This window comes from Magnolia sinica, chromosome 9 (genome assembly GCF_029962835.1).
Source record: "Magnolia sinica isolate HGM2019 chromosome 9, MsV1, whole genome shotgun sequence".
Classification (NCBI taxonomy): Eukaryota; Viridiplantae; Streptophyta; class Magnoliopsida; order Magnoliales; family Magnoliaceae; genus Magnolia; species Magnolia sinica.
Genome location: NC_080581.1, coordinates 26,054,921 through 26,063,283, shown reverse-complemented (window position 1 = coordinate 26,063,283; position 8,363 = coordinate 26,054,921). Strand labels below are relative to the sequence as shown.

At 40.7% G+C, this 8,363-nt stretch overlaps 1 non-coding gene across 1 annotated transcript; it reads left to right on the top strand.

The window, feature by feature from the left end:
• The first annotated feature begins 6,989 nt into the window (after positions 1 to 6,989).
• Positions 6,990 to 7,096, top strand: LOC131257037 (small nucleolar RNA R71). The gene has a single exon (XR_009177060.1). It is a non-coding gene; the product is annotated as a small nucleolar RNA R71 (small nucleolar RNA).
• Positions 7,097 to 8,363: the final 1,267 nt, after the last annotated feature.

The following is an 8,363-nucleotide window of genomic DNA, read 5'->3' as shown; positions in this document are numbered from 1 at the left end:
ATTCTCTACAGATCCTATAACTTGATGGACGATCTGCATCATCCGTGAGGTCCCACCATCTTGCAAACAGGCCCTGTCCATCAACGCCGAGGTTTTCTACTAAGAAAGACGTACATTCACTTATAGATGTCCACGAACAATCACCTAGGGTCCGCCCAAATGTGGCCCCTAATCACATTAGACGGTCTGGATCATCCGAACGGATGACAGTGACGGCCCACAACGTCCATCAAACAGACATTGTGCGTCTGCTATATGCGGCTGCGAAACAGGGCTGCCGTGCGCGGGTGTGGATATGGGAGGGATATCTCCAAATTTGAGTAGGAGCCCAGTGCACAGCTGGTGCGTGGCTGTTGGTGTGCGTACTCTATACGTGGGGTCCCCTCGTGATGTATACGAGAAATCCGCTCCGTCCATCCTTTTTGACACCCAATTTAAGGGGTTGAGACCAAATTTGAAGCGTATCCAAATATCAGGTGGGCCCCAAATCACTAATTTATGGGCTGATCTGTCTGTTGGGCCACTTTTAAAGGGATTCACTGGCTAAAATTTGACATGTACGGTTGGTTTTTGGTCCTCGAGCCATGTATAAATTTTCACGCCAATCGGATGGCGAGAACCCTGTGATCTTGCATTCTGCGCCAGTTTTGGGCCTCTTTGACGTGAACGGCTTTATTTCCTCGGATCCCTGGTGTGTAATTCCACTGATCCTGGTCTCCAAGGGTCCGTCGCTTGCCTTGGTGACTTCAGACCGTTAAATCCATGCTTTTAGTACCCTTTCCCAGTCCAGGCTCGTGAATACGCCCTGCATCACAAACATGATTAAATCAGGCCGATAAACAGTACTATGTTTGTAAATCCTGGCAATAATTGGGGTCTGATATGCAATATTCGACCCTCAACACAACCCCAACCAGCATCTTGCTAGTCCCGAGCAAGGTATGCGAAAAATAAATTGAGAATTACAGGACAATTTCGACAACTCAAGAGATTTATGAAAAACAATTCCGATACTCGAATTTTAAGATTCATGAATGTTGGCATTACTTTCTCCTGAAATCAAGCTCACGGTAAACTTCATAATCAAGCTCACATATTAATTCATTAATTAGAATGATTCTAAATATTGAGTTCCATGGGTGTATCGTGTAATCTCAGCTTATCATTAAGGTTCACTTCCTAATTTCATGATATTATCGGTAAACACTAAGATAATTCATAATAACTTAAACTTTCCTCACGGATCTTTTCATTAATCGACCTTTGATATGTATTTTTTTTTTTTCATAAAAATACCGCCAAGGGGAGGAATCAAATCTTCACCTATAGGGAGCAAACCTATGATGAAGACCATTGCCCACCCCTTCCCGCCGGCTACTTTGGGAAATCAAACCTTCACCTATAGGGAGCAAACTTATGGTGAAGATTATTCACCCAATCCTTTCAATTTTCTCAGGCCGGTTCCTTTCATGCTTAGTGAGTACCAAGTAAATCCTTCAATATCAAACTAAGACCTTAATGTGAAAGCGAGATGTGACATGTGAGATCATAACTCAATCAAAGTGTACAACTTCTAATTCTGGATTAACAATTCAAACTTAATTATGCAATCCAATAGATACTGAATCCAAGCGTCTTAAATTTTCAACATCATGTATCTTGAAATTCCAAGTGCCCTAGATGGCTATCAAAATCCCTTCGAATTCACAAGAACGTCTAGAAAAATAAAAAAATTTCATAATTTTTCACAATTTTTGTTCAAGACCAAGAAAATGCTGATTAGGTCACCTAATCTCCCACCCCCAACCTAAAATCTACATTATCCTCAATATAAAAGATATGAGCATGCAATGCACTTGGGACAACGAAAAGTGAATATGAAGTGATGGGAAGATAGTACCTGGATGATGAATCGAGAGACACTTTCCAAGAGATCGCAGCATGGGCGTCAGTCAGCACGAGAGAGAAGGCAACACAAAAATAAAAAAATAAAATCCTACCTATACCACTTTCGTAGGTGCTCTCGATTGCATTTAGCATATGCAATAAGCCTTTAAACCCCTAGGTTACCCCTAGTGGACGAGTTGTAGTCTCGTGAGGGTTTGTAGTAATGTTACCCACAAACATTGAACTAACTAATGATAAAAACGAAATGAAATAAAGAGCTGGGTTGCCTCCCAGGAGCGCTAAGTTTACCGTCTTCAGCCAGACAAATAAAGCAACTACCCTAGTCCTATGAAAGCGATAAACCTACTTATACCTCCATCAGACTAGGAGATCAATCCTGGTAAACAGGAACAGTCAGGGGTATGGACATGTCCTCTGAATCAAATTTCTCGACAAATGGTTTCAATCGATGTCCATTGACTTTAAACTCCTTGCCATTGTCGGGATCTCTTATCTCAACGGCCCCATAAGGAAAAACAGTAACAACAATGTAAGGGCCGGTCCAACGAGATCGAAGCTTACCTGGAAAGAGATGTAATCGAGAATTGTACAAAAGGACCTTCTGACCAGGTGTGAATGATTTTCGCAATATGTGTTGGTCATGAAATGGTTTCATCTTGTCCTTGTAAATTCTCGAATTATCGTACGCATCATTCTGGATTTCCTCAAGTTCATTCAGTTGAAGTTTGCGTAGCGAGCCAGCGTTGTGCAGATTGAAATTAAGATTTTTGATTGCCCAGTAAGGTCTACGTTCCAGCTCCACAGGCAAGTGACAAGCTTTCCCATAGACAAGTCTAAAGGGAGACATTCCAATAGGGGTTTGAAAGCAGTACGGTATGCCCATAAGGCATCGGTCAATCGGATTGACCAATCCTTACGATCAGGGTTAACCGTTTTCTCAAAGATGTGTTTAATTTTCCTATTAGAAATCTCAGCTTGCCCACTTGTTTGTGGGTGGTACGGGGTGCTCACCCTATGAGAGATACCGTATTTCTTCATTAAGCTCTCAAATAGTTTATTACAAAAGTGTGAGCCCCCATCACTAATGATGGCTCGAGGCGTTCCGAATCGAGAAAGGATGTTTTCTTTTAGGAATTTAATGACCGTGCGATGGTCATTAGTTCGACACAGAATCGCTTCGACCCATTTAGTGACACAATCCACGGCGAGCAAAATATACAGATTTCCAAACGATTGGGGGAATGGTCCCATGAAATCGATGCCCCAGCAATCAAATGCTTCAATGATAAGGATGGGATTCAAAGGCATCATATTTCGACGGGACAATGCTCCCAATTTCTGACAACGCTCATAAGCTTTGCAAAACTCATAAGTGTCCCTAAACATAGTGAGCCAGTAAAAGCCACACTGCAGAATCTTGGTTGTAGTCTTTTTAGCAGAAAAGTGACCACCACAGGCCTGTGAGTGACAGAAGGAGATGACGCTCCGATGCTCATCATCTAGTACACATCTCCTTAGGATTTGGTCTGGACAATATTTAAATAAATAAGGATCATCCCAGAAAAAGTTGCGCACCTCGGTGAAGAATTTCTTCTTATCTTGCGCAGTCCATTGTGTCGGTATGGCACCTGTAGCAAGATAATTAGCAATATCAGCGAACCAAGGTGAATGGGAGACTCTGAACAGTTGTTCATCAGGGAACATGTCGTTGATATGGGTCATCTCAAGGGAATCAGAGGTATTTAGGCGAGAAAGGTGATCGGCCACAACGTTTTCTACTTCCTTTTTATCTTTAATTTTCAAATCAAATTCTTGGAGTAGAAGGATCCATCGTATCAGGCGGGGCTTAGAATCATTCTTAGAAAGAAGATACTTCAGTACCGCATGATCTGTATAAATAATGATCTTGGATCCGATCAGGTAGGACATAAATTTGTCCAAGGCGAACACTACAGCTAAGAGTTCATTTTCCGTAGTTGAGTAGTTCACTTGGGCCGGATTTAAAGTCCTACTCGCGTAATGGATGACGTAGGGTCTCTTATCTTTTCTTTGGCCTAAAACCGCTCTAAGAGCATAATCAGAAGCGTTGCACATAAGCTCAAAAGGAAGGCTCCAGTCGGGTGGTTGCATGATAGGTGCAGTGGTTAACGTGCCCTTAAGCTTGGTGAAAACTTCCTGGCATTACTCAGTCCACTCGTACGGAGCATCCTTTTGAAGAAGATTACATAAAGGACGAGAGAGGAGACTAAAGTCCTTTATGAATCGCCTGTAAAATCCTGTGTCCTAAGAAGGATCGCACGTCTCTGATGTTCTTGGGTGGAGGTAGGTTAGAGATAAGATCGATTTTTGCCTTATCTACCTCGATTCCGTTGGACGAGATGATATGCCCAAGGACAATTCCCTTCTGAACCATGAAATGGCACTTCTCTCAATTAAGTACCAAGTTCTTTTCTTCACATCTTTTCAGCACACATTTAAGACTTTCCAAGCACTTACTGAAAGATGGACCGTAAACAGAGAAATCGTCCATGAAGACCTCTAGATATTGCCCCACCATATCAGAAAAGATACTTAGCATATATCACTGAAAGGTGGCAGGGGCATTACATAGTCCGAATGGCATCCTTCGGTAGGCAAACGTGCCGTAGGGACATGTAAATGTGGTCTTTTCCTGGTCTTCAGGGGCTATCTCTATCTGGTTGTAGCCTGAATACCCGTCAAGGAAACTGTAATAGGAATGACCAACTAACCTTTCCAAGATCTGATCAATGAATGGTAAAGGAAAGTGGTCTTTCCTCGTGACGGTATTCAACTTCCTGTAGTCAATGCACATTCTCCAACCAGTAGTGACTCTAGTTGGCACGAGTTCATTATTAGCATTAGCTACGATGGTGATTCCGGACTTCTTAGGGACCACTTGAGTTGGACTCACCCATTGACTATCAGATATAAGATATATGATGCCCACGTCTAATAGTTTAAGAACCTCAGCCTTAACCACTTCCTTCATGTTTAAATTTAGTCTACGTTGTGGTTGCCGAGCGATTTTTGCATTATCCTCAAGATATATGTGGTGAGTACAAATCGAGGGATCAATTCCCTTGAGGTCCGCTATCGTCTATCCCAGGGCTCCTTTATGCTCAATGAGAGTAGATATGAGCATACTCTCCTGTTCTTTCTCTAGGTGGGCAGAGATCACCACCGGGTATGTCTCATCTTGACCTAAATAGGTATATTTCAAATCAGAGGGCAAAGGTTTTAGGTCAAGCTTTGGCAGCTTGAGGTTAGACGGTAGAGGCACTACATCGGTTTGTGGTAATTCTTTAAATTGTGACCTCCACCGGTTAACTTCAAGTACCAGTGCAGTATCAAGAAAGGCGCACGTCTTCCTAATCATGTCATCATCAAAATCATGGGAGTGAGCCAGGCACGTCTCTAGATGGTCGGAGGATAAGGTTAGAGGTGTCGTATCTTCCACGAAAGAGTCGATTATGTTAATGTCGTGGAAATCGTCATCCTCCTCTAAGTTTCTGTCGTTATTGAAAAAGATGTTTGACTCCAATGTCATATTCTCAAAAGACATAGTCATGACACCATTCCTGCAATTAATAGTTGCATTTGAAGTGGCAAGGAATGGGCGGCCAAGAATGACGGGGATCTGAGTGCTTATGTTATTGATGGGTTCGGTGTCCAGGATGATAAAATCTACAGGGTAGTAAAATCTATCAACTTGGACCAAAACATCCTCAATTATCCCTCTTGGTACACGAACAGAGCGATCAGCAAGTTGCAGTGTGGTTAGGGTGGTTTTTAATTCACCCAAACCTAACTGTTTGTATATTAAGTAGGGAATCAGATTGACGCTCGCTCCTAAGTCAAGAAGTGCGTGATCAATTCGATGGTTCCCGATTACACATGATATGGTTGGGCTACCGGGATCTTTGAATTTCTGTGGCACATCTTGCTTTAGGATGGCACTCACTTTCTCAGTCAAGAAAACTTTCTTTTGAATACTTTGTCATCTTTTGGTCGTGCATAAGTCTTTCAGAAATTTGGCATATGAGGGAATCTGTTTCACGACATCAAGTAGAGGAATGTTGACTTTCACTTATTTCAACACCTCTAGGATATCCTGAGAGTTAGAGAGAGGTTTTGGTGAAACCAACCGTTGGGAGAACGGAGCAACTGGCTTCTCTAGAAGTTCCGGTTCTAATTTTTGTGCGGCATCACTAGATCCATCATTTTTGTCCTCTTCTAGTTCTTGAGGCTTTTTGGGTCTAAGCGGAAGAGTTTTATCAATGATCTTTTCACTCCTAAGAGTAGTGATGGATTTAGCGTGCCCCATCTGATTTGAAGAGCTGGGATCATTAATCTCGTACTATGGTTTAGGATTGGGGAGAAGTTGTGCAAGAAGCATCCCCTTTTCTATAACCGTCATACGAGAATCTATCTTTTGCATAAAATCTGTAATTCCCCGCATTGCCTAATCCAGCTCTTGTATGGAATTTTGAACTGGTTCCTCTTGAGGTTTCACTTGGTTCGGATTTTGATTGAAGAAACCTTGAGGGGTAGCCGTTTGTCCATTCCTTCAACTAAAGTTTGGATGATTTTTCTAACCAGGATTGTACGTATTGGAGTTAGGTCCAGTAAAAGGTCTTTGATAGTTGTTTACGGCATTGGCTTGTTCATTCAACACTCCTCCAAAGGCGGGTATTGTAGGACAATTTTCAGTTGTATGAATGTTGCAATCACAGATGCCGCAAACAATTTCATTAACCTTATCCTTCTTTCCTTCTATGGCCTCAACTTTCCTTATGAGCGTAGTCACTTTACACTTGAGATCATCCTCTTTTTTCAAGAGATATAATCCACCTTTCTCCTTTAATTAAGTCGGCCTAGACGTGGTGTTCGACTTTGGGTAATAGTCCCATGATTGTGTTTTTTCAGCAAGACTATCGAGGTAATCCCATACCTCGTCAACATCCTTATTAATGAACTCTCCATTACACATTGTCTCGACCATTTGGCGCATGGAAGATGTCAGTCCATCATAGAAAAAATTTGTAATGCACCACGTTTTAAATCCGTGTTGTGGGCATGAACTGACCAAATCTTTGAACCTTTCCCAACATTGGAAGAATGTTTCATCTTCCTTTTGGGCAAAGTTCATGATTGCTTTTCTGAGGGTAATCGTTTTATGATGTGGGAAGAATTTTTTTATAAATTCCCTCTGCATGTCGTTCTATGTGCCAATGGATCTAGGACGCAGTGAATGAAACCACGTCTTAGCTTTCTCTTTTAAGGAAAAAGGAAAGAGTTTCAGCCTGATTGTATCCTCAGATGCATTAGGAAAACATAATGTAGTTATAATCTCATCGAACTCTTTCAAATGTAAATATGGACTTTTTGATTCAAGTCCATGGAATTTAGGAAGGAGTTGGATAACTCCTAGCTTGATGTCCATTTGTCCTGTGTTTTCAGGAAAAATCATGTATAAGGGCATACTCACTCCTGTCGGTTGTAGATAATCTCGTAAAGTACGAGGCGGGGGTGCCTGATGCACCTCATTCTCATCTTGGGTATCCTCCACCCTGGGTGGAAGTAGAGAAGGTTGGTCTTCAGCCATAACTTTAAGTAACTCAGGGGATTTCAAGTGATGTCTAGTCCTGCGATGGATAGTTAACCTCTCAACCAATCCTCATTCAGTCAAGAGACGTCGAGTGTTGTCACGGGCCCACTTGGGCATGAAACACTCGCAACCCTCAATCAAATTTGAAGCCATATCCTAAGAAAGGAAAAGAAAATCTAGAAAGAAAGAGAGAGATGGAAAGAAGTTACCAAATTGAAAGCCCTAAGTAACAACATCTGCAAAAGAAAACAAAACAAGTCAATTTCTAAAAAGAAGATCTAAAATTAGAAAATCCTTAAAAAGAAATATAGAAGTAAACTAGTTCCTAAAAGAAGAAATTCCTAAGGGAAAGTGGAAATTTCTAAAATAAATTAGGAAAGTCCTAAACTAAAAAGTAAATTACTAAAAAAAAGAACTGAAAAATAGAAAGTAGGGAAGGAGCTTATCGAATTAGAAATTTCTATCTTAAAGGCCTACAAAATAGGAAGGTTAGTTTCTAAACAAAAAATTCTAAAAATAAATTAGGAAACAAAATTAGATTCTAAAAGAATTAAAATTAAAAAGTTACTAAAAATAAAAATAGAAAGTTAATTCCTAAAAAGGGAAATAACTAACCTAGTTTCTAAAAACAAAAGAGAAAAATTTTCAAAAATAAACTATTTCCTACAAATAGGAAAATACTAGAATTAGAAGATTTCTAAAATTTAAACCCTAATTTTAAAAGTGGAAAAAGTAGAGAAATTAGGAAGGAATTACCAATTTAGGAACTAATGTCAGGATCCTACAAAACATGGAAACAAGTTAGTTCTAGAAATCAATTAAAAAC